The sequence below is a fragment of the Chiloscyllium plagiosum genome, unplaced genomic scaffold (assembly GCF_037043375.1).
Source record: "Chiloscyllium plagiosum isolate Xiang-an unplaced genomic scaffold, Cpla_swu_hap1 HiC_scaffold_48, whole genome shotgun sequence".
In the NCBI taxonomy this organism is placed as follows: Eukaryota; Metazoa; Chordata; class Chondrichthyes; order Orectolobiformes; family Hemiscylliidae; genus Chiloscyllium; species Chiloscyllium plagiosum.
The window spans coordinates 1,299,564-1,325,577 of record NW_028270186.1 but is presented as its reverse complement, the minus strand read 5'-3'; the positions used below and the strand labels follow the sequence as shown (position 1 = coordinate 1,325,577).

At 45.1% G+C, this 26,014-nt stretch overlaps 1 pseudogene; it reads right to left on the bottom strand.

Annotated features, from left to right (window-relative positions):
• Positions 1-2,135: 2,135 nt before the first annotated feature.
• Positions 2,136-24,721, bottom strand: LOC148135682 (uncharacterized; annotated as a pseudogene).
• Positions 24,722-26,014: the final 1,293 nt, after the last annotated feature.

The window sequence follows — 26,014 nt, the reverse complement described above, 5'->3', positions numbered from 1 at the left end:
CAAGCTGCAAAACTGAGTTTGATTAATCTGGTCATTGGCAAGTTGTGGTCAGAGGATGAAAATGATAATTTCTATCCATTAGGGAAAGGAATCTGCCACTGTTACCCAGTCTGGACCTGCATGTAACTCCAGTCCCAAATTAATAGGACTGGCTGATATGGTTGAAAAGCCAAGCAATAGGTAGATGGATGACTAATATCACCGCATCAACACAGCTCAACTCCTAAGAACACAATGAATACAAATTGGGCTTCAGTATTAAGCTCTCCACACCCTCAGCAGGGCTGGGATCTTCTGGCCATATTGAGTCCAAGATTTTGTACCTTGCCTCAATATATGCCACTCCAGTTGGATTGAAAATGTACTTCTCTCCAGATGCCTTGCCAGTAAGTAAAGTTACAAATGGCCCCAAGTCTTTGAGATCAGGTCCTCGAGCTTTATTTTGCTTTCATTCAGCAAGGTTACTCTTGGTTGCTTCCTCACTCATCCTGGGAGAAATCCCGATTCCCTTTTGGTGCTGTGCAGGGATTTGGTTGCAAGACAAACCAAATACAATCAACTGTATTCTTTCATTGTGTGGTAGATACAGTGATCAGCCCTCCAGCACGAGACTCATGTCTCCAGAACTTGGAGATTAATCTCCAGGTCACTGTGGAAAATAATTATAGGGATTCATACAAATCCTTGAACACTTTTTCTGATCAGTTGTTCCAACTGGAATATCCAGGGGGAGAGGGACAATTTGACTGCCCTTCAAGGATTACACCACCAGATGGTGAAGACTTGCACTCAGCTTCAGTGTCACACCCCACTGGGGAGATGAGAGGCAGTAGGTCATATACAGGGATGTGTCCAACAGGAGCTGACAATGCGAGTGCCCTTGTCTGAATTGCCTCTGACTACAGATACACCAGAACTGCTGCCACAACTACCAGTTGAGTAACTGTGTTTCCAAATTCTCCTTCAGAACATGAGGAACAGGAGAACCCACCGCAGCTCACGTTTGCTCAACCAGTTCAGTTTGGAACTGGCTGCTCAGCACTGTACCTCAACTCCCTTTCCCAGCCACTGCGACATCATCCTGGGGCATGGTCACTTGATGGTATCGCAATCAAATTCAGCCTTGAGTGCTCCAAATGGTACAAAGACATCCAGATTTTGTAGCACCCTTTGTGTGCAAAGTACAACCTGATATCAGTCTTATTTAAATTGACTGGTGGGATGTGGGCATCGCTGGCTGGGACAGTATTTATAGCGTGCCGCTAGTTGCTCCTGAGAAGGTGGGGATTGAATTGCCTTTCACAAATTTGAACCTTGAGCATTAAGTAGGCTTCAGTGCAGTATTGAGGTGTGGTCTTTTTGGATAAAACGTAAACCGAAAGTCCTATCTTTTGGTTGAGATGAATTTAAAAGTTCTCATGGAACTACTTTGAAGAAGTTTGGAGTTCTCTCCAGTGTCCTGCTCAATATTTAGCTCTCAGTCAAAAACTAAAACAGACAATCTGATCATAACCTCATTGTTATTTCTGGGAATTTGCAGAACAAAATGGTTGCACTGTTTTCAGAAATTGTAACAGTGACAACAGTTTCAAAGTCCTTGATTGGCTGATATATCCTTTGGGATGTGCTGAAGAGCTAAACAGCACTAAAGAGCACCTCATTCTTTGTAATACATGCCTTTGGAATGGAGGAGGCTTGCAATGAAATCAAGATGCACAGTGAGCCTTGTTCTGTAGCTCTGGAGGGTGTTGCAATGAGCTGGGAACTAAACGGCGTTTTGCTTCAGCTAAGATCTGTCTTTGATTTGTCGTGCTACGCTTCTAGGCTCCAGAGCATTAAACTATAAACTGTAAAATTTATTGGTGCTGGTATAATGTACCAGATGTGGAATCTTTAGAGTGTGCCAAGCTGGAAAAGAACCAGGATTCAATCTGATTTCTGGACACCAGGCATCAAGACTGACCAGAAACAAACTATTAACTCATGAAACAACAGTCCACAAAATAGTCACTTACACACTGAAAAAAAGACAATGAAATTAAGGAGCTACCCATTCCGTCATGTAAACTTTTGAGACCATAATTCAGAATGAGTATCCTTATGAGGTACTGAGGGAGTGCTGCACTGTCAGAGGGTCAGTACTGAGGGAGTGCTGCACTGCCAGAGGGTCAGTGCTGAGGGAGTGCTGCACTGTCAGAGGGTCAGTACTGAGGGAGTGCTGCACTGTCAGAGGGTCAGTATTAAGGCAGTGCCACACTTTTGGAGAGTTAGTACAGACAGACTACTGTACTGTCAGAGGTTCAGTACTGAGGGAGTGCGGCACTGTCAGAGGGTCAGTACTGAGGGAGTGCTGCACTGTCAGAGGGTCAGTACTGAGGGAGTGCTGCACTGTCAGAGGGTCAGTACTGAGGGAGTGCTGCACTGTCAGAGGGTCAGTACTGAGGGAGTGCTGCACTGTCGGAGGGTCAGTACTGAGGGAGTGCTGCACTGTCAGAGGGTCAGTACTGAGGGAGTGCTGCACTGTCGGAGGGTCAGTACTGAGGGAATGCTGCACTGCCAGACGGTCAGTATTAAGGCAGTGCCACACTTTTGGAGAGTTAGTACAGACAGACTACTGCACTGTCAGAGGGTCAGTACTGAGGGAGTGCTGCACTGTCGGAGGGTCAGTACTGAGGGAGTGCTGCACTGTCAGAGGGTCAGTACTGAGGGAGTACTGCACTGTCGGAGGGTCAGTACTGAAGGAGTGCTGCACTGTCAGAGGGTCAGTACTGAGGGAGTACTGCACTGTCGGAGGGTCAGTACTGAGGGAGTGCTGCACTGTCGGAGGGTCAGTACTGAGGGAGTGCTGCACTGTTGGAGGGTCAGTACTGAGGGAGTGCTGCACTGTCAGAGGGTCAGTACTGAGGGAGTGCTGCACTGTCGGAGGGTAAGTACTGAAGGAGTGCTGCACTGTCAGAGGGTCAGTACTGAGGGAGTACTGCACTGTCGGAGGGTCAGTACTGAGGGAGTGCTGCACTGTCGGAGGGTCAGTACTGAGGGAGTGCTGCACTGTCGGAGGGTCAGTACTGAGGGAGTGCTGCACTGTTGGAGGGTCAGTACTGAGGGAGTGCTGCACTGTCAGAGGGTCAGTACTGAGGGAGTGCTGCACTGTCAGAGGGTCAGTACTGAGGGAGTGCCACACTGTCAGTGGGTCGGTACTGAGGGAGTGCTGCACTGTCAGAGGGTCAGTACTGAGGGAGTGCTGCACTGTCAGAGGGTCAGTACTGAGGGAGTGCTGCACTGTCAGAGGGTCAGTACTGAGGGAGTGCCACACTGTCAGTGGGTCGGTACTGAGGGAGTGCTGCACTGTCAGTGGGTCTGTACTTAGTGTCCTTCGAACTATATCTAGCTCCTTTTTGTAAATTTAATATTTTGACCCTAACCGATTTCTGAGGCAGAGAATTCCACAGCTCATTACTCTCTGGCTGAAAGAATTTCTCATCTCTCTCCTAAATGGCTTCCTTGTATCCTTAAACTTTGACCCCTTGTTCTGGACTGCTTGATCATTGGGAACATGTTTCCTGCATCGTGCCTTTCAGAATTTAGTACATTTCATAGAATCCCTACAGTATGGATAAAGGCCACCACACCAACCCTCCGAAGAGTAACCCACCCAGACCCATTCCTTTTTACTCGACAGTTCCCCTGACTAGTGCACCCAATCTACTCATCCTTGAACACTATGGGCAATTTTGAATGGCTAATTCACCTGCACGCCTTTGGACTGTGGGAGGAAACCGGAGGACCTGGAGGCAACACACGTGGACACAGGGAGAATGTGCAAACTCGACACAGACAGTCACCCGAGGCTGGGGTCGAACCCAGGTCCCTGGCGCTGTGAGGCAGCAGTGCTAACCACTGAGCCACCATGTCAGCTCATTTCCCTGCGCCCCGCACCCCCCACTTCATTTTTATAAACTCCAGTGAATATAGCTGCCTCTCTGCTAGCTCAGGAATCCATCTGAGAAGCCTTCATTGCACTCCCTCCTTATCCAGAGCATCCTTCCTCAGATAAGGAGACCAAAGTTCCACACAATACTTCAGGTGTGGCCTCACCAAGACCCTGTACAATTACAGCAAGAAATCCCTGCTCCTGTACTCAAATCCTATAAAGGCCAACGTCCATTTGACTTCTTCACCACCTGCTGCACTTGCAGGTTTACTTTCAGCAACTGGTACGTGAGAAACCCCAGATCCCATTTCCCAACATATCACCATTCCGCTAATAACCCGCCTTCCTGTTTTTGCCACCAAAATGGGTAACCTCACATTTATCCACATTATACTCAATTTGTCAAGCATTCGCCCACTCACCCGACTTGTCTAAATCACACTAAAGCATCTCTGCATCCTCCTCACAGCTCACCCTCCCACCCAGCTTTATGACATCTGCAAGCTTGGAGATATAACATTTAGCTTCCTCATCTAAATCCTAATGATAATTTGCCCCTCTGTCTCAGCCAAACCTTAGTCCTGAACCATCCACAATGTGATGGATCATTTGATCACTGGTTTTGTGGAAAACTCTTGTGTACAAATTGGCTGCTATAATATCTGCAGCCAAATGTGAGAAATTGTCACAATAGTTCAAATAGATTCATGGAATCCCTACAGTGTGGAAGTGGGCCATTCATGTCCATGCCGATCCACTGAAGAACAGCCCACCCACAACCACGATATAACTCTGCATTTCCCAGGGATAATCCACCTGGCCTAAACACCCTTGGACACCATGGACAATTTCTCACAGCCAGTCCACCAAACCTGCACATCTTTGGAAACCAGAGGACCTAGAGAAAACCCACGCAGACACGGGGAGAATGTGCAAACTCCAGACAGACAACCACCCCACAGCTGAAATCGAACGTGGGTCCGTGGTGTGGTGAGGCAGGTTTTAAATAAGGTACTCCCCTGATGAACAGCACACAGCAAATGTCTTTGTTCTATGGTGAGGTGCACTGTTCAGGTGGAAACCAATGGATGGCATGTTGGTGTTACTGTGGGCACCGCTGCAAAGTGAAGCACCTTGTCTATTTTGCCAGTGCACATCCCATGTTCAGTTCAGAGTTCTACAGCGGGTTTCCCATTTCTGGAAGTCCGCCTGAACTTCCGCCCAGCTCGCGCCGCTCTCTGCTGCGAAAAGACCGTTGGCGTCGAGGTAAGTTCTTTATATAGCAATCACTTACCTTCCTGACCCAATTGCAGTTCCAGAGAGGTGCTTTGTTTAACAGCCTTGATTGCAGTTTCTGAAAGGAGGACTGTGCTTATCCTGCATGTATAAAGCTCCATTCAGTTCTGGGCATCAGGAAGGGCATACTGAGTTTGTAGGGCATGTAACTGAAACAGTAGAATGGTTACCAGGCCAAAAAAGAGCATAAAGTGAAATAAATGATCCCTTACTCCATCTTCCCACTTTGTAATCTATTTTTCTCAGTATGAGTGTGTGTAAAAGTTGGAGCATTTGTGTTGTTTTTCTGAAAAAGAGTTAAGTTCAATAAATAAAACCCTATTTTGTTTTCAAAAACCTGTGCATTTTACGGTCACAGTACATAAACAAGTAGAAATGCACTAATTTGGCAATTTATCCTTTTTGAAAAACTCTCAGATTAGGAGTGGGACAAGACAGTCATCACTTTACCTATCCTCATCTGGTCAACTCAGCATAGGAATATAACTCAGCATAGAAATGTGATGAGGATGTTAGGAGATTACAGGGTGACCTGGACAAGTTAGGTGAGTGGGCAGATGCATGGCAGATGCAGTTTAATGTGGATAAATGTATGGTTATCCACTTTGGTGGCAAGAACAGGAAGGCAGATTACTACCTCAATGGAATCAATTTAGGTAAAGAGGCAGTACAGAGAGATCTGGGTGTTCTTGTACACCAGTCAATGAAGGCAAGTATGCAGGTACAGCAGGCTAATAGCATGCTGGCCTTCATAACAAGAGGAATTGAGTATAGAAGCAAAGAGGTGCTTCTGCAGCTGTACAGGGCCCTGGTGAGACCACACCTGGAGTACTGTGTGCAGTTCTGGTCTCCAAATCTGAGGAAAGACATTCTGGCTATTGAGGGAGTGCAGCGTAGGTTCACGAGGTCAATTCTTGGAATGGCGGGATTACCTTACACTGAAAGACTGAAGCGACTGGGCTTGTATACCCTTGAGTTTAGAAGACTGAGAGGGGATCTGATTGATACGTATAAGATTATGAAAGGATTGGACACTCTGGCAGCAGGAGATGTTTCCGCTGATGGGTGAGTGCCGAACCAGAGGACACAGCTTAAAAATACGGGGTAGACCATTTAGGACAGAGATGAGGAGAAACTTCTTCACCCAGAGAGTGGTAGCTGTGTGGAATGCTCTGCCCCAGAGGGCAGTGGAGGCCCAGTCTCTGGATTCATTTAAGAAAGAGTTGGATAGAGCTCTCAAAGATAGTGGAATCAAGGGTTATGGAGATAAGGCAGGAACAGGATACTGATTGAGGATGATCAGCCATGATGATGTTGAATGGCGGTGCAGGCTCGAAGGGCTGAGTGGCCTACTCCTGCACCTATTGTCTATTGTCTTATAACCTTAATATCAAAACCAAACTATTCAGGCTGATGTCAGAAAGCACAGTCTGTCCACTATTTACAACACACGGGTTAGGAGCATGATGGAATACTGCCGGATGACTGCAGCTCCAACAACACCTCAGAAACACAACATCATCCAGACAAGTGGAGCATATTTCATCTCAAGCCCGACCTGTACCTACTTGACTGGCACAACATTGACCCCCTTCAACATCCACTCCCTCCACCACCGATGCTCAGTAGCAGCAGTGTCTGCCATCTACAAGATGCACCACTCACCGAAGGTCCTCAGGCAGCACCTCACAAACCCATATCCACTTCCATCTTGAAGGTCAAAGTCAGTATCATTTTGTGCAAGCCACTCACCATCCTGATTTGGAAATATAATATTATTCTTTTAGTGTCATTGGGTTAAAATCCTAGAATTCCCTCCCTAACAGCATATAGACTGTAGCAGTTCAAGAAGGCAGTGCACCACCACCCTCTCAAGGGGCAACTAGGGATAGGGCAATAAAAACTGGGCCCAGTCAGTGATGTCTAAATAAATGAACAGGGATGGCAGCTGGTGACAAGTGATGTTCCGCAAGGGTCAGTGTTGGGACCACAACTTTTCACTTTATACATTAATGATCTAGATAAAAGAACTGAGGGCTCAGTTTGCAGATGATACAAAGATAGGTAGATGGACAGCTAGCATTGAGGCAGCTGCAGAAGGATGTGGACAGGTTAGGAGAGTGGGCAAAGAAGTGGAAGATGGAATATAATGTGGGAAAGCTTGAAGTCATGCACTTTGATGGGAAGAATAGAGGCATGGGCTATTTTCTAAATGGGAAGAAAATTCAGAAGTCTGAAGTGCAAAGGGACTTGGGAGTTCTCGTCCAGGATTCTCTCAAGGTAAACTTGCAAGTTGAGTCAGTACTTAGGAAAGGATTTGAACATAAAAGCAGGAATGTACTTCTGAGGCTCTATAAGGCTCTGGTCAGGCCACATTTGGAGTATTGTGTGCAGTTTTGGGTTGCATATACTGGCCCTGGAGTGTGTTCAGAGGAAGTTTACAAGATTGGTCCCAGGAATGAAAGGCTTAAATACGAGGATCATTTGAGAACTCTGGGTTTAAACATGATGGAGTTTAGAAGGATGAGGGGGGATCTAATTGAAACTTACAGAATCCTGCTGCACAAAGTGGATGTTGGGAAGATGTTACCATTTGTAGGAGAAACAAATACCCGAGGGCACAGCCTTAGAGTAAAGGGAGGACCTTTTAGAATGCAGATAAGGAGAAACTTCTTCAGCCAAACAGTCATGAGTCTATGGAATTCACTGCCACTGAAGGCTGTGGAGGCCATGCCATTGAGTGTATTTAAGATGACAATAGATAAGTTCTTAATTGTTAAGAGATTCAAGGGTTACAGGGAGAAAGCGGGAGAATGGGATTGAGAAAGTTATCGGCCATTTTTGAATGGAGATTAGATTTGATGGGCTGAATGGCCTAATTTCTGTTTCTGTGTCTTATGGTCTAAGTAAGCTGAAAATGTTCTCATACGATAAATAGTGGAACTCCAAAATTCTCTCCTCTATACAAAACATTTGAAACTGGGAAATTGGAAATTTAAAACTGAGACTGGTGTCTTTCTGGATAAGGGTGTTAAGGATTACAAAATGAAGATGGGCAAATGGAGTTCAGATACAGATCAGCTACGATCTAATGGAAAGATGGAATGCACCCGCGATGGTAAAGGGCTTCCTTCTTTTGCAATTTATGTTTAACATCCTTGGTCTCTCTGATTAACCATGAGGAACCTGAGGTTTATTTCATTTCATTCTTCAATTTTCGACAATCCTGCCCTCATACAGAAATGAGGAGCAACACAAAACCAAACATAGTTGCTGACTCTAGCACTGACCAAATATTGTGCCAGTTTTGAGCTTCTTATTTTCAGGATGATGTCAAGACCAAAGACAGGGTTTAGGAGATAAGCCTAGGTATGAGAAACAGGATCCACAAGAGGAAATCTGACTGAGATATTCTAAATTAGAAAGATATTTTAAGGTGAGAGTGTCTACTCTTGACATCAAAGCACACTTAATTGTTTCTGGCATCATAGTGACTGAGCAAAGCTCCAGGACATCGCAGCAGGGGTACCTGAGGGTTGTGTCTTCGGTGCAACCATCTCAACCTGCTTTAAAATTGTTCACGACACTGGTTCGGCAGCATTTGGAATACTGTGTATAGTTCTGGTCGCCACATTACCAAAAGGATGTGGAGGCTTTGGAGAGGGTGCAGAGAAGGTTTACAAGGATGTTGCTAGCTATGAAGAAGGTTGAGTAGATTAGGATTGTTTTCTTTAGAAAAAAGGAGATTGAGGGGAGGCCTGATTGAGGTTTACAAAATCATGAAGGGTATAGACAGGGTGGATGGAGATAAGCTTTTTCCCAGGGTGAAGGATTCAATAACGAGAGGTTACGCTTTCAAGGTGAGAGGTGAAAGGTTCAAGGGGGATACACGCAACAAGTACTTCACACAGAGAGTGGTGGGTGTTTGGAACGTGTTGCCAGCAGAGGTGGTAGAGGCAGGCACGGTAGATTCATTTAAGATGCGTCTGGACAGATGCAGGAGTAGGTGGAGAGCAGAGGGGTAGAGGAACTTAGGAATTGGGCAACAGGTTTAGACAGTGGATTTAGATCGGCTCAGGCTTGTCGGGCTGAAGGGCCTGTTCCTGGGCTGTAAATTTTCTTTGCTTCATCAATGACCTTGTCTCCATCATAACATCAGAGGTGGGGATGTTCACTGAGGACTGAACAATCTGCAGCACCATTTGCAACACCTCAGACACTAAAGCAGCCCATGTTCAAATGCAAAAAGATCTGGACAATATCCAGGCTTGGGCAGGAAAGCAGCAAATAACATCTTGGCACACAAATGCCAGGCAAAGACCATCTCCAATAAGAGACAATCTAACCACTGCTCTGCGACATTTAATGGTGTTACCATCACTGAATCTCCCCCTATCAACATCCTGAGAGTTTTTATTGATCAGTAACTGAACTGATTCACCATATAAATGCAATGGCTACAAGTGCAGGTCAGAGGTTGGAAATTCTGCAGCAAGTAACTCAACCCCTGATTCCACAAAGCCTTTATCTATCACGTACAAATCAGGAGTGTAATGGAATACTCCCCATTTGCCCAAATGGATGAAGGTCCAACAGCACTCAAGAAGCTTGACACCATCCAGGACAAGAGACAAAAAACCTGCAGATGCTGGAATCCAAGGTAGACAAGCAAGAGGCTGGAAGAACACAGCAAGCCAGGCACCATCAGGAGGTGGAGAAGTCAACGTTTCAGGTGTAACCCATTCAGGACAAAGCCGTCTGCTTGACTGGAAATGTACAGCAGGTCAGGCAGCATCTGAGGAGCAGGAGAATCAGCATTCCGGACATAAGCCCTTCATCAGGAATGAGGGCCTGAGTTAAGCCTCATTCCTGAAGAAGGGCTCCTGCCCGAGACATTGATTCTCCTGCTGCTCAGATGTTGCCTGACCTGCTGTGCTTTTCCAGCACACACACTCTTGAATCTGATCTCCAGCCTTCACTTTCTCCTCGCCTGCTTGATTGGCACCACATCCACAAACATCCACACCCTCCTTCACTGAAACTCAATCGCAGCAATGTGTGCCATTTATAAGATACACTGTCGAACTTTACCAAGGTTCCTTTGAGAACACCTTCCAAACCCATGATCCCAGACCATATAAAAGGACAAGGGCAGCAAACACATGGGGACATTACTACCTGCAAGATCCCCTCAAAGCCACTCACTATCCTTACTTGGAAATATATCACTGTTTCTGGGTGGATCTCCCTCTCTCACTGCACTGTCAGTCTACTTAGCATCTTGAATCACATGGTTCAGAAGATTTGATTCTAGAGTTCGATTCCTCCCTCAGGCGACTGTCTGTATTGATTTTGCACATTCTCCCTGTGTCTGCGTGGGTTTCCTCTGGGTGCTCCGGTTTCCTCCCACAGTCCAAAGATGTGCAGGTTCGGTGGATTAGCTATGCTAAATTGCGCATAGTGTTCAGGGATGTGTAGGTAAGGTGCATTAGTCAGGGATAAATGTTAGAGTAATAGGGTAGGGGAATGGGTCTGGGTGGGTTATCCTTTGGAGGGTCAGTGTGGACTTGTTGGGCCAAATGGGTGAAAGTGAGGACTGCAGATGCTGGAGATCAGAATCGAGAAAGTGGTGCTAGAAAAGCACAGTGGGCAGGCAGCATCCAAGGAGCAGGAGAAACAATGTTTCAGGCATAAGCCCTTCATCAGGAATCTGTTGGGCCAAAGAGCCTGTTTTGACACTGTAGGGATTCCATAAAAAGATGCCCTTTGGTCTATCGAGTTTTCACCAACAAAACTATTTGAAATCTACACTCATCCCACTTTTCAGCAGTTTGTCCATAGCTTTAAATGTTACAGCATTTCAAATGTTCATCCAAGTACTTTTAAAATATTGTGAGGTTTCCCACCTCAACTACCCTCCCAGGCAGTGCATTCCACACTGACACTACTTTCTGGATGGAAGTATTTTTCCTCAAACCCTCTCTAAACCGCCTGCTCTCCTCCTTAAAATGATGGCCCCTTGTTACTGACCCTTCGACGAAGGGGAACAGCTACATTCCATCGACCTGTCCATGCCCCTCATCATCTTATAAACCTTACTCTATCTCAAACTTCTCTGCTCTAAAGAAAACAACTCAATCTTATCCTGCCTCTCTTTGTAGCGAAACTGCTCCATCCCAGGTAACATCCTGGTGAATCTCCTCTGCACCCCTTCCTGGGCAATCACTTCCTTCCTATAGTGTGGGGACCAGAACTGCAGACAGTACCCCAGCTGTGCCTCACCAAAGTCCTGTCCAGCTCCAACATCTCCCTGCTCTGAGAATCTCTGTCAGGTCAGAGAAAGAGAAATGTCCTGTGTGCCTTAACTATGCAAATAACTTATCCTGCTACTTTTCAGGATCAGTGGACAAGCTGACCAAGATTCTCCTATTCCTGTGAGCGTTCAGATATTCTGCCATTCACTGAGTACTCCCTTGTCTTGTTACTTCTTCCAAAGTGCATCACCTCCATTTGTCAGGGTTAAGTTTCATCTGCCTCTGATCTGTCTATCCGGCCAATCCGTTTATATCCTCCTGTAACCCAAGACCTTCTTCCTGACTGCCGGCCACCCGGCCAGTCTTTCTGTCATCCGCAAAGCTAGTTATTATCCACCATTCTCATCTCTATTGTTCAAATATATCACAAACAATGCCATACATCCTGGACATCGGCCTCCAGTCTCACAAACAGCCTTCCCCACCCTCTGGCTCTGATGACCAAGCTAATTTTGGATCCATCAAGTTGCCATGTGCCTTTACCTTTGTTATCAAATGTTAGGAGCTTGACAAAGGCTTTGCTGAAATCCATGTGAAACACATCAACTGCACTAAACACACACCTATGTATTTGGTCACTTCCTCAGGAAGTTGAATCAATGTTGTTAAGCATGACCACTCTCTGACAAAACCATACTGACTATACCTGATCAAATCTTGCCATCAAATGGACTGAAGCAGGTCAACAGACAGCTCAACCACCATCTTCTCAAGAACAACAAGGGACGGGCAATAAATGGCAATCCAAATCAACTTCATCCAGACAACCACATTGTGGCGGTCAAACAATGAAAAGCTTCCGGAAAGAAAAGTGCAGTGATTTCAAAAGACTGCCACTCTGCACCAAAAGTGCAACGTTGTGATCGAATGAAAGGCTAGATCCCATGAATATAATGGGAACACATGAGAAGAGCATTTTTTAAATGACTGAAGTATATCTAATGGCCCATGAGCAATGAAGTCAAAGGTTGTATAATTTTCAATTAATATTTGCTGGGTTGCCCTGCTATTTCATGAAGAAATGCTGAATTCTGCTGGGTATGTGTAGGTTTTATGCATGGTGAGACTAAGTGTTCATACCTCATTGGATTCAATAAAATAAATGACAGCTGTGGTGAAAGATTAATTTCAACATTATACATAATGATATTTGCTGACATTCTGATCTTTCTTCAGAAATGACCTTGTTAATGAAACATGTAGATAATTATTAATTGTGATTACAGTTGAGTGAAGATTTTTCTCACTCAACACTGTTGAGGATGTAATTGGCCATAGTCCACAAGCAGTATCGGTATCACTCTCCATTAGAGAGAGAGAACTGATTCTATATAACTCGAGGAGTACTCCTCCATATACATGGGACAATGGGAGGAGACATGTGTCCACGAAGTACAACAGCCAATGCAGAAAGTGAACCCACTGCATTTTGACAAAGTAAACATTTTGCGGTTACTTCCACAAGATTTCTGGAACTGTATTCCAACAGGTCTGACGTTGCAAGAGGCGATGTGTCAGGAATTAGGCCAGTTTGAGACCAGAACACTGGCAGCAGTGTCTACCATCGACAAGATGCAATGAAATCACTCTCAAACCCACAAATTCTTCTCCAGGCCACTCCCTACCCTGAACTGGAAACACATCACAATTCCTTTAGTGCCACTGGGTCAAAATCCTGGACCAACCTCCCTCTAGCTTCTCAGGACTGCAGCACTTTGATAAGGTAGCTCTCCAACACTTTCACATGATGCAATTAGAAATGGACAATACATGTTGGCTCATCTACAGAATGAATAAAGGAAAAGTCAAACTGAAAATGACAACAAAAAACATTGCTGTTGTTTCACTGTCACTGAGTGAAAATCCTGGAATTCCCTCCCTGAGGGCATTGTGGGTTAATCCACAGCATACCTAAAACTGAAGTGCCAACCTGGTAAAGCGATCAAACAGGCCAACTTGCATGACAAGCAGCGTAAGTGGCAAGTGATGGACAGAGTTCAGTAATCCCACAGCCAATGGATCAGATCTCAACTCAGCAGTCCTGTCACATCCAGACGTGAATGGTGGTGCTGGAAATGTGTTGCTGGAAAAGCGCAGCAGGTCAGGCAGCATCCAGGGAACAGGAGAATCGACGTTTCGGGCATAAGCCCTTCTTCAGGAATGGGGAAAGTTTGTCCAGCAGGCTAAGATAAAAGGTAGGGAGGAGGGACTTGGGGGAGGGGCGTCGGAAATGTGATAGGTGGAAAGAGGTCAAGGTGAGGGTGATAGGTCAGACTGGGGTGGGGGCGGAGAGGTCGGGAAGAAGATCTCAGGTTAGGAAGGCGGTGCTGAATTTGATGGATTTGACTGAGACAGGGTGGGGGGAGGGGAAATGAGGAAACTGGTGAAATCCGAGTTCATCCCTTGTGGTTGGAGGGTTCCTAGCCGGAAGATGAGGCGTTCTTCCTCCAACCGTCGTTTTGTTGTGGTCTGACGATGGAGGAGTCCAAAGACCTGCATATCCTTGGTGGAGTGGGAGGGGGAATTGAAATGTTGAGCTACAGGGTGGTTGGGTTGGTTGGTCCGGGTGTCCCAGAGGTGTTCTCTGAAACGCTCCGCAAGTAGCCGGCCTGTCTCCCCAATATAGAGGAGGCCACATCGGGTGCAGAGGATGCAATAGATGATATGTGTGGAGGTGCAGGTGAATCTGTGGCGGATATGGAAGTTTCCTTTGGGGCCTTGGAGGGAGGTGAGGGGGGAGGTGTGGGCGCAAGTCTTGCACCTCCTGCGGTTGCAGGGGAAGGTGCCGGGAGTGGAGGTTGGGTTGGTGGGGGGTGTGGATCTGACAAGGGAGTCACGGAGGGAGTGGTCTTTACGGAATGGTGGTGGCCAATTGAACAGTTCACTGGAGGAGAAGGCTCCATAACTATGCTTATCCTCAATGCTTGCAGAGCCCAACACATCAGTGCAAAAAGTAAAGCTGAAGCATTTGCAACAATAATCAGCCAGACGTGCCAAATGGATAATCCATCTCGGCCTCCTCCTGTGGTTCCCAACGCCACAGATCTTCAGTTTTCATTTAATTTGATTCACTCTACATGATATCAAGAAGTGGTTGCAGACACTAGGTACTGCAAAGGCTACGGGGCCTGACAACATTCAGGCAATAGTACTGATGGCTTGTGCTCCAGAACTTGCCACTCCCTTAGTCATGCTCTTCCAGTACAGTTACAATAATGGCACCTACCTGACAATGTGAAAAATTGCCCCCCCCCCCAGTTATATCCTGAGCACAGAAAGCAGGACAAATCCAGTCTGGCTAATTACAGTCCCCTCTACTTTCAATCATCAGTAAAGTGATAGGAAATGTCATCCACATTGCTTTTAAGCAGGACCTGTTCAGCGACAACCTGCTAACACTCAGTTTGGATCCCACCAAGGCATTTGATAAGGTTCCCCATGGTAGGCTCATTCAGAAGGTCAGGAGGAATGGGATACAGGGGAACTTAGCTGTCTGGATACAGAATTGGCTGGTCAACAGAAGACAGCGAGTGGTAATAGAAGGAAAATATTCTGCCTGGAAGTCAGTGGTGAGTGGTGTTTCACAGGGCTCTGTTCTTGGGCCTCTACTGTTTGTAATTTTTATTAATGACTTGGATGAGGGGATTGAAGGATGGGTCAGCAAGTTTGCAGACGACACAAAGGTTGGAGGTGTCGTTGACAGTATAGACGGCTGTTGTAGGCTGTAGTGGGACATTGACAGGATGCAGAGATGGGCTGAGAGGTGGCAGATGGAGTTCAACCTGGATAAATGTAAGGTGATGCATTTTGGAAGGTCAAATTTGAAAGCTGAGTACAGGATTAAGGATAGGATTCTTGGCAGTGTGGAGGAACAGAGGGATCTTGGTGTGCAGGTACATAGATCCCTTAAAATGGCCACCCAAGTGGACAGGGTTGTTAAGAAATCATATGGTGTTTTGGCTTTCATTAACAGGGGGATTGAGTTTAAGAGTCATGAGATCTTGTTGCAGCTCTATAAAACTTTGGTGAGACCGCACTTGGAATACTGTGTCCAGTTCTGGTCACCCTATTATAGGAAAGATGTGGATGCTTTGGAGAGGGTTCAGAGGAGGTTTACCAGGATGCTGTCTGGACTGGAGGGCTTATCTTATGAAGAGAGGTTTACTGAGCTTGGACTTTTTTCATTGGAGAAAAGGAGGAGGAGAGGGGACCTAATCGAGGTATACAAGATAATGAGAGGCATAGATAGAGTCGATAGCCAGAGACTATTTCTCAGGGCAGAAATGACTAACACGAGGGGTCATAGTTTTAAGCTGGTTGGAGGAAAGTATAGAGGGGATGTCAGAGGCTGGTTCTTTACATAGAGAGTTGTGAGAGCATGGAATGCATTGCCAGCAGCAGTTATGGAAGCAAGGTCATTGGGGACATTTAAGAGACTACTGGACATGCATATGGTCACAGGCTTTTGAGGGTGCATACATGAGGATCAATGGTCGGCACAACATTGTGGGCTGAAGGGCCTGTTCTGTGCTGTACTGTTCTATGTTCTAAGACCTCCTGACCTCATTACAGCCTTGGTTCAAACATGGACAAAAGTACTGAATTCCAGAGGGGAGTGAGAGTGACAGCCCTTGACATCAAGGCTGTCTTCAACCAAGTGTGGCTTTGAGTAGCCCTCACTAAACTGGAATCAGTGGGGATCAGGAGGCAGACTCCCAGAGGTTGAAGTCACCCCTGGCACATATGAAGTTGGTTGTGGTTGTTGGAGGTCAATCATCTCAGCTCCAGGACATCTCTGCAGGAGTTCCTCAGGGTCCTGTCTGAGACCCAACCATCTTCAGCTGCTTCATCAATCACCTTCCCTCCATCATAAGGTCTGAAGTGGGAATGTTCACCAAGGATTACATAATATCAGCATAATTTGTGACTCCTCAGATATTGAAGCAGTCCATATTCAAATGCAACGATATCCAAGCTTGGGCTGACAAGTAACAAGTAACATTCAGGCCACACCAATGCCACACTATGGCCACCTTCAGTAAGAGACCATCGAAGCACTACTTTTTGACATTCAAAGGTGTTATCATCACTGGTCAATATCCTGGGGGTTACCACTGACTAGAAACTCAACTGGACTTGCTATTTAAATACAGTGGCTACAAGAGGCTTCGAACACTGCGGTGAGTAACTCACCTCCTGTCGCCCCAAAGCCTGTCCATCATCTACAAGGCACAAGTCAGGAGGGTGATGGAATACTGCCCACTTGCCTGGGTGGGGGCAGCTGCAACAACACTCAAGAAGCTTGACACCATCCAGGACAAAGCAGCCTGTTTGATTGGCACCACATCCACAAACATCCAGTCCATCCATCGTAGTCTGTACTATCTCCAAGATGCACTGCAGAAATTCACCAAAGAATTTCACACAGCACTTTCCAAACCCAAGACCACTTCCATCTAGAAGGACAAGGGCAGCAGATACATGAAAGTGGTGGGTGCCTGGAATGCACTGCCAGCAGTGGTAGGAGAGTCAGATATATTTGGGACAATTAAGCAACTCTTGCATAGACACATGGAAGATATTTGTGGGCGGCACGGTGGCACAGTGGTTAGCACTGCTGCCTCACAGCGCCAGAGACCCGGGTTCAATTCCCGCCTCAGGCGACTAACTGTGTGGAGTTTGCACGTTCTCCCCGTGTCTGCGTGGGTTTCCTCCGGGTGCTCCGGTTTCCTCCCACAGTCCAAAGATGTGCAGGGTCAGGTGAATTGGCCATGCTACAATTGTCCGTAGTGTTAGGTAAGGGATAAATGTAGGGGTAGGGGTGGGTTTCACTTCGGCGGGGCGGTGTGGACTTGTTGGGCCGAAGGGTCTGTTTCCACACTGTAATCTAATCTAATATTACAATGAAGGGTATGTAGGTTAGTCTGATCTTAGAATAGGATAAAATGTCGGCACAACAGCGAGGGCAGAAGGGCCTGTACTGTGCTGCAATGTTCTATGAGAACATCACCACCTTCAAGTTCCCCTCCAAGCCACTCACTATGCTGACTTGGAAATATATTGCTGTTCCTTCACTGTTGCTGAGTGAAAATCCTCGAATTCCTTCCCTGAGGACATTGTGGGTTAACCTACAGCATGTGGACTGAAACAGTTCAAGATAGCAGCTTACCATTGCCTTCCCAAAGGCAACCGTGGATGGGGCAATAAAAGTTGGCGCAGCCAGCGATGCACACGTCCCGCGAGTGAGTAGTGAAGCATTGGATTTGGAGACATATAAAGATAACTGTGAAAAGTGCAAATTCAATTTCAGAAACAAAAAGCTTGCGACAAGTTCTTATTTTGTATTGGGCTGCAAATATCAAAATTGGCCAGCATTTGAACAAACAGCTCTCTTACATTCAATGTCAAATGTGATCAGTTTACGCTCCTAAAAGTGTGCCTTTTGGGATGCTTTACTGTCATGCAAATTTAGGATGTTGTTATTTGTCTTTGTAACAATGACTCTGCTACCAAACAGATAGTTTTATCGCAGTGAAAGTTCATAGTTCACCCAAGTTGAATTATAAATGGGAATCTTTCCAAACCTTGACAAATAATTGAAGGTTTGGAAGCAACGATGCTGCAGCTGACACACTGGTGATAATATTGGGCTTTTCTAACCAACCTGTTTCATAGTAAAGTGTCACATCAGGAGAATAGCAGCTCAAATTCTCAACAAATTGAAAAAACGTCTGCTCATGACATCCGAGGTATTGCTAAAGGCTCAGTCGCCAATGATTTTCTGGGAGAGAGTGAGTCAGATAAACAAGAGAATGGAGTCAGAGGAATGCACAGATCTCGAAGGAACATGGAGGGTCAGAGGATCCAAAGATGGGGGGGGGTGAGACTCTGGAAGGATCTGAACACCTGGCGTCTGAACGAGAACTGGTGAGCTGATCTGAAGATCGAAATGTTTTGCACACCCCTGCAATGCAGAATTTTGTTTGAGGCAAGTCCTGGTTTAATCACTGTTTACAAGTATTTCAACCTATTTCGAAGTGAAGCTTGGAATAACCCCTTCATTAGCTGGTAGAACAAAGGTAATCTTCAAACTCTTTCAATTTACAAGGCTGATTGCTGTGAGTTTACCACAAGCAGACAGACCTTACACTGTCTGTGATCTGGAGAGCATCTATTTAAACACAACTCATTCATCATCAAAGGGTCAGCATTTCCCCAGCTGTATGTTGTAAAAGTCCTCAGTTGAGCTCATGATTAATGCTTCAGGAACTCACAGACTTTCCCAAATTGAAGGGTGTGAGTTCACATCTTAATCCCAAAACTCCAGCAATCCGCATTGAACAACACGGTGGTTGGGATCTGCACAGTTCACTGTCAACCACCACCATCCCCTGCAGCCAGCCCCCTCCTTCCCCACCCCACTCTCGGCGATAAGCCAAGCCTCAGAAAGTAAACATCCTCCCCACCCCACCCCTGCGAATGTGTGGCATGTCCCAGGCTGGAGAATATAAGCAGAAGAAGGCCTTTTGGCCCATCGAGCTCGCTCTGTTCATTCAACATGGTCATGACTAATATGGATTTTGAATTCACTTTTCCAGCAGATCCTCACATCCCAAGGATTCCCAAGAAACCAAAGATCAGTAGATCCCAGATTTAAATGTCTTTAAAGATGGAGCACACTTAATGCTCTGGATACAGCATTTTTAAAAACCTGAGTGATGAAATTTCAGCCCTCATCTCTGTCTGAAATGATACACCCTTTGTTCCTGAGTCCTCACCCAGCAGAAAAAAACTTCTCAGTGTCTGTCCTGGTCAAGCCTTTTCATAATCCTGTACTTTTCAAGAAGATCACCTCTCATTCTTACTTCAGAGAATATAGATGCACACTGTATTTCAAGTGTAGCCTCCCCCAAATCCCTGCACAACTCAGCAGGACTTTTAATTGCTTGCTGTTGCTACATGTGAATTTGGGTATTCCTTAGATAAGTACAACTACAGCTCTCTGAACATCGACACTTATAGGATTTCACGCCTTTTTAAAAAATTCTGCTTTTCTACTCTTCTGACCAAAAGTGAATCATCTCTATTTGCCTATTATAATCCTTCATCTGCCTCATATACTTGACCCGTCTCTATTAGTTGCAGCCTCTTTGTGTCTTCTTTACAGTTCCAATACACCTGGCTTTGTACAATCAGCAAACCTAGATACAATACTCTCTGCCTCTTCATGTAAGGCATCAATATAGATGGTAAATAGCTGAGGCCCCAGCACTGATCTTTGTGGCACTCCATTAGCCACAGCTAACTCAGAAATGCACCATTAATCCTTACTCTTTACTTTCTGTCCATTAACTAATCTTTTGTAGAGACTAATATATCAACTCCACAAGAACTTATCTTATGTCCTAACCTTTCGTGTGGCACATTTCCAAATGCCTTTTGGAAACCAAGTATATGACATGCACCTTATTAGTTACATCTTTGAAAATCAAATAAATATGTCAGTAGGCAGACCCTGCAGGTATTGGTTTTACAGCTCATCTGCAGACCGGCATATCAGACCATACGATTGTCCCTCAGTACTGCATTAGATTCGGTATTGGTGTGGATTATGTGCTCAGGTCTTTGGAGTTGAACTTTCTGACCTCTGAGCTGAAATTGCTCCCCACTGGGCACATCTCATTGAGGAGTAGAGGGAGTTGAAGAAGTGGGGCCAGTTGGGTGAAGATATTCCAGAGTGGCTGACACCCAGGAATGCAAAGTGAAGGCAGGAGGCAGTGTTACAGATTTCACCCTCCAGGCCCTGACCACAGGCTGTTGATTCTGATGTAACACCCTGTCCCAGTCTCTGGCTGACGGAAAACTGGGATGCAGAAATGGGAAAAATTTCCATCAACCCAGTGAAACATATTTGGGAAATGGGAAATGGGAGTGAAGAAAGAGATGGGTAAGTCCACGAAGGGGGAAAAGACTGTAAGCCCTGTAAAAGAAGCTAGACATGTGTGTGACCAGAACAGGATCCAGTATTCAAAGTGAAACCTTAGCAGAACTAGCTCACTGCATGGTGACACTCAGACCTGCAGTGGAAAGTAGGCTGCCACACATCTGACATTGCAGCCTTGACTATATTTTACAACATGCTTCATTGGTTATAAAGTATCCTAAGGTTAGGTAAGGTACAATATAAATGTAAGTCTATGTTTTACTCACTTTATATACCTAGGGAGCTCGTAAATGATCCCTCTATTTGAGGGACATTTCAAGTTTACTGCAGTCACTCTCAGAGCAGCGACCCCAATTCAAACACCAAACACACATCTATTTTTCACTGCTCTTCCTCGGCACTAATGGCACCTCCTTAAACAGACAGGCTGTAGTTTTGGAATGATTTATCAGGAGTAAAAATCAAAATCAGTTCAAAATAGCTCCAAGAAGAACTTGGACCAGTGCAAACTGGAAACGACCAGTTTATAAATAACAGGCTTCTTCTTCATTACTGCCTGCTGAAAAAATACTACCAGCTCAATCCATTTTACAAAACTGCCCAGTCCACTATTTTTACAGTTCTTCATTTTCGGAACCCCTTTTCTAAATTGTATTCAGAAAATAAATCAGCTTCAAAGGTACAGGGTAGATTTATCAGAATAATACCGGGGATGAGAAACCTTAAGATACTTGGAAAGACTGGATAAACTCGGATTCTGAGCAGAGATGATTCCGCAGAGATTGTGTAGAGGTATTCAAAATTCAGAGGTGGTTTTGCTCAAGGGAAGGAGAAGAGACTGTTTCAAAAGGTGGGAGGGTTTGCTGGCGATGGAACATGGATTTAAGATCAAAAGAACAAAAGGGCAGATGAAGGGAATTGTTTTTACGCTGGAGGTTGCTATGGTCAAGAATGCATTGCCTGTAAAGGTGGTGGGAGCAGACTCAACAGTCGCTTTCAAAGGGGAATTGAATAAGGACGTGAAGGGGAAACATTTGCAGGGCTGTGGAGGCAAAGACTATTTGGACATCTCATAAAAAAACAGCAGAGTACGATGGGCTGAATGGCCTCCTCCTATTCCAATCTAACAGTTAAGAGGGATTGAATGGCCTCAGGCTTGCGTGGCTGAATGCTCTCATCCTGTTCCTGTACAGAAGGAGAGAAAGAGACAGAGAGAGATGATGTTTTCGAAGGGAATTCCAGAATTTTGGACATTAGCAGCTGAAGGCGTGGCTTTCAGTGACTGAAGGGAATCAGATAGCTGTCCATGAGAGATTGGTATTGGAGAAACATCAAGTGTTTTGCAAATGGAGGAAATTACAGGAAAAGTTGGGGAAGATCTGAACCAATAGCTGGAAATGTTAATACCAAGCTCAGTGGCTACAGAGCAAAAGGTGAAGAGGATTGTTTTCACTGTTAGGTTACGAGCAGCAGGACTTGGAGGAGCTGAGGGTGTGTAGTGGCAACTCGCTCTGGACATTTGTTGAAATAGTCACTGGTTTGGAGAGAGAAACGGCATAAATGTGAGTTTAAGCAGCAGATAGGCTTCTATCAGCTGAATCATCAAATCGAGAAATCTTTCTTTGTAAAAATCACAGAGCCCACAGGATAGCATTCCAATTAGTTACACAGAATGGCCTAAACCTATCACTCGTGAACACTACACAAAGGTGAGATTGTGGGAGAATTGTCAGTAAAGCTTCCCCTTTAAAGGTTCAGAAACAATATTTGATATTACGCTGCCAGTAGCATGACTTTACTGCATATGGTTTGTGTGCTTTAATTTTCTCCTTTGAATTCCAGGCAGATTTACTGCTCCCTCACCTTTGATCTGTGTCTTTGATATATTGCAGTTAAAGAACTCTCACTAGCTTCTGATTAATGGGCAAACGTTTACTCTGTGGTGCTTTGAATTGTCAGACTATTCTTCACCAAACATGACGATCAACCCCTTCGCATCCAAACTCGTGCCTAGGGAACAGGAGAGTATAAAAATGCCATCAAATTAGTTTCCACAATCGCAATTCCACAAAGAGGACACCCCATTCAATCCCCTGCTCCAGTTCCAACATCCAATTCAGGCTGCTCCAGATTTGAACTCAAATTAACCACCTTGGTTCCATCATTCCTAATGCCTTAGCCAACTAAAATCTATTACTCTCTAATTTCACATACGGTGGCACAGTGGTTAGCACTGCTTCCTCACAGCGCCAGAAACCTGGGTTCAACTCCCCCCTCAGGCGACTGACTGTGTGGAGTTTGCACATTCTCCCTGTGTCTGCGTGGGTTTCCTCCGGGTGCTCCGGTTTCCTCCCAATCAGTCCAAAAATATGCAGGTCAGGTGAATTGCTAAATTGCCCGTAGTGTTAGGGGAATGGGTCTGGGTGGGTTGCGCTTCGGCGGGTCGGTCTGGACTTGTTGGGCCGAAGGGCCTGTTTCCACACTGTAAGTAATCTAATCTAACCTAATCTAAAACTGACCTCTCTTCATCAGCACCCAACCCCAACAACTCTTTTTCAATGTTCTTTCGCAGGATGAAGTGGCTGGCTAGGCCTGCATTTATTGCCCATTCCTAATTACCCAGAAAGATGCTGAGAATCACCCACAATGCTGTGGGTCTGGAGTCACAGGACAAAAATAAGGACAGCAGTTTCCTTCCCGAAAGAACATTAGTGAACCAGATGGCTTTTTCCGACAACTGACAATGGTTTCTAGATTATTAATTCCAGATTTTTACTGAATTCAATAAAAAGTCCTGCTGTGACAGGATTTGAACGCAGGTTCCCAGAACATCATCTGGGTCTGTGGATTGACAGGGCATCACTTCTCTCAGCAACCTTCTCAGAAGAGAGAGAGAGAGAGATTAAGATTTCCAACCTCACTATGTGTGAAGAAATGCTTGCTGATTGATTTCACATTTTAATGCTCTGCCGTCCCCCACACATTTAGAATATCTTCCTCCCCCATCAATACCTCTCATCATCTTTAACACCTCAACCAGTTCACCCCTTAGTCTCCTATATTCGAGGGAATTCAAGACAAGTCAATGCAACCTGTGCTCATAATTTAACCGTTTCTTGCCTTTCTATCAAGCTGCTCGTTGCTCGTTATGTGTCTGTGGAAAGACTGAATTATTCTACAACAGCATATATTGAACTCGAAATTTCCTCTGTGGTTTCAAATGTGCTCCCTCTGCAACATGGTGCTGGCAGATTTCTATCAGAGAAATCAAATTACTTTTCAATTTGACCCGTCAGCCAGCAAGAGAGGAAACTTTTTTCTTGGCATGTCTCCCTCTAAAGCAACAAAGCTTTAAAGACAGAATCAAACCACAAATCCCGTGTTGGCTCCAAGATTTAATCACCAATCGAGACATGTTAATAAGGAGCGAGCTAAATGAAGTTCTGCTTCTTTCTTCACAAGGTAAAAAAAAGAGTTAAGTCTTATCTTTCAGCACTTGGCTAGGCTCTCTGAGACCAGAGGAGATCTACTGAGACTGATGTGACAGTTGGAGTGATGATGCTGAGTAGTTTTTGTTATAAGGAGATTGGTCCTGTCAGAAGCATTTGTGAAAGAGGCTCCGCCATCTGGAGAAACTGGTTTTGCCACCTCAGATCAGCACTGTTCAAGTTGTTTCCAAAAGGAAACTGTCAGTTGAGGACAGAGCAGTCAGGCACCTCAGCCTTGCCACGTATAAAATGATGTAAACTCATGCACCTATCAGTCCAAATTAAGGCCACGACTCTGGAGTTGAAAATGAGTTAAAGCTGGAACTCATTCCAGGAAATAGATCACTCCAGGTTCATATTCCTGCCCAATCAGGGCTCACCAGTCCTTCTTTTTGACAATTCTCATCAAATTTCAGGACACTGATATGGAATCATTTTCAAATCACTCTCTGGCCTTTCTCGTCTCTATCTCTGTAATCTCCTCCAGTCCCACAACCACCCAATGTATCTACTCTGACTTCATGAGCATCCCCAAATGTAGTTACTCCACCCAAGATGGCCTTGCCTTTATGATCTTGGGCTCTAAGCTGTTAAAGTCCATTCCTAGATCTCTTTGCCTCTCCAACTCTCCCTCCTCCTAAGAACCTACCTCTTTGATGAGGATTTTGGTCAGCTGTCCTAATATCTTCTTATGTAACTTGCTCACAATGTTTGCCTGATAATGCTCATATGACATTTCTTGGGACATTTTGCCAAACTATAGGTACTATGGCAATGCAAATTGTTGTTGAATTTATATCTTAAATGTGCACCGCATTAATGAAGGTGTGACAAATAAAAACATTTCTGGACGTGCTGAAGTACAAAGACATATTTCATGTAGATAAGAATCATATGTGACAGTCTAATTTATCTTGGAATGTTGCCTGTCTGCAAAGATGCTACATAAGGGTTTTGTGATTACGGTGTATGTTTGGTCTACATGATATCTCACAGTAGATTGTCAACCCTCTGTCTGGACATAATAGGTTCAGTGGAAAGTACTCTAACCTTGGAGACAAAATGTCCCAGGTTCAAGCCCCACTCTCTGTATAACACTGACACTCTAGTACAACTGTGAGGCACCATTCAAGATGTCAGCTAGTGGACAAGACTTTAAACTGAACCCTGCTCAGATGGACATACAAGATAATATGACCACAATTTGCAAAGGGGTTGAGGGACGTTTTTCCCAGTATCCTGACCAGTACTTAAGTCTTTAGCAACTCTGGGAGAACAGGTCATTCGGGCATGATCACGTTGGTGTTTCTGAGAGTTTGCCACGTAAACATTGAGCTATTGTGTTCCCAACATTACAACAGTGTGAGTACACTTGAAAAACTACTCCATTGGCTGTAAAGAGCTTTGAGGCATTCTGAGGTTATGTAAAGTCCTTTTCTTTATTTCCCTTTTATTTTCTCTTCCTGTGAGGCACAGGTGTGGACTTGAATCACTTCCTAATCCTGAGTAAGTACGCTGGAATGAAAACTGCTCAGAATCCAATTCAAATCGAATAAAATCCTTTGATTTAACCTTACCTTTTTGCAGCTCAGACGACAGCAACTACACCACTGTTTCTCTTGATCCTTTTGACTTTAACTTGGCATCTGTCACTGCCCATTCTCTGAGCCATCGCACTGTTCACACGGTTTCATTCACCTGCAGGCCAGTAATTTAGCAGTTGAAGTTGCTCATTGAATTACAACCTTATGATAACAGGGTAATCGAGGTACTTAGGCGAGGAAACAATGAGCTCCCATTCTGGCTAAATTTTATGATGCAGTTTTGACAACATAATAAAGTGGTTGGAGCTCGTTAAACAGATTTTAGCAGCCAGTCTGTCTCCACAGCAATGGCATTCAGGTAGTCACATCAAAAAAACAAAGAGGAAAAGTAATCTCCTCATCAGGATACCCTGTTATAAATCTTCAGTTGCTGAAAAGCTAACACTTGCTGTTCATCAAATTGAAACACTGCTGTTTTGGGGGGCTCTTTGAAGTCA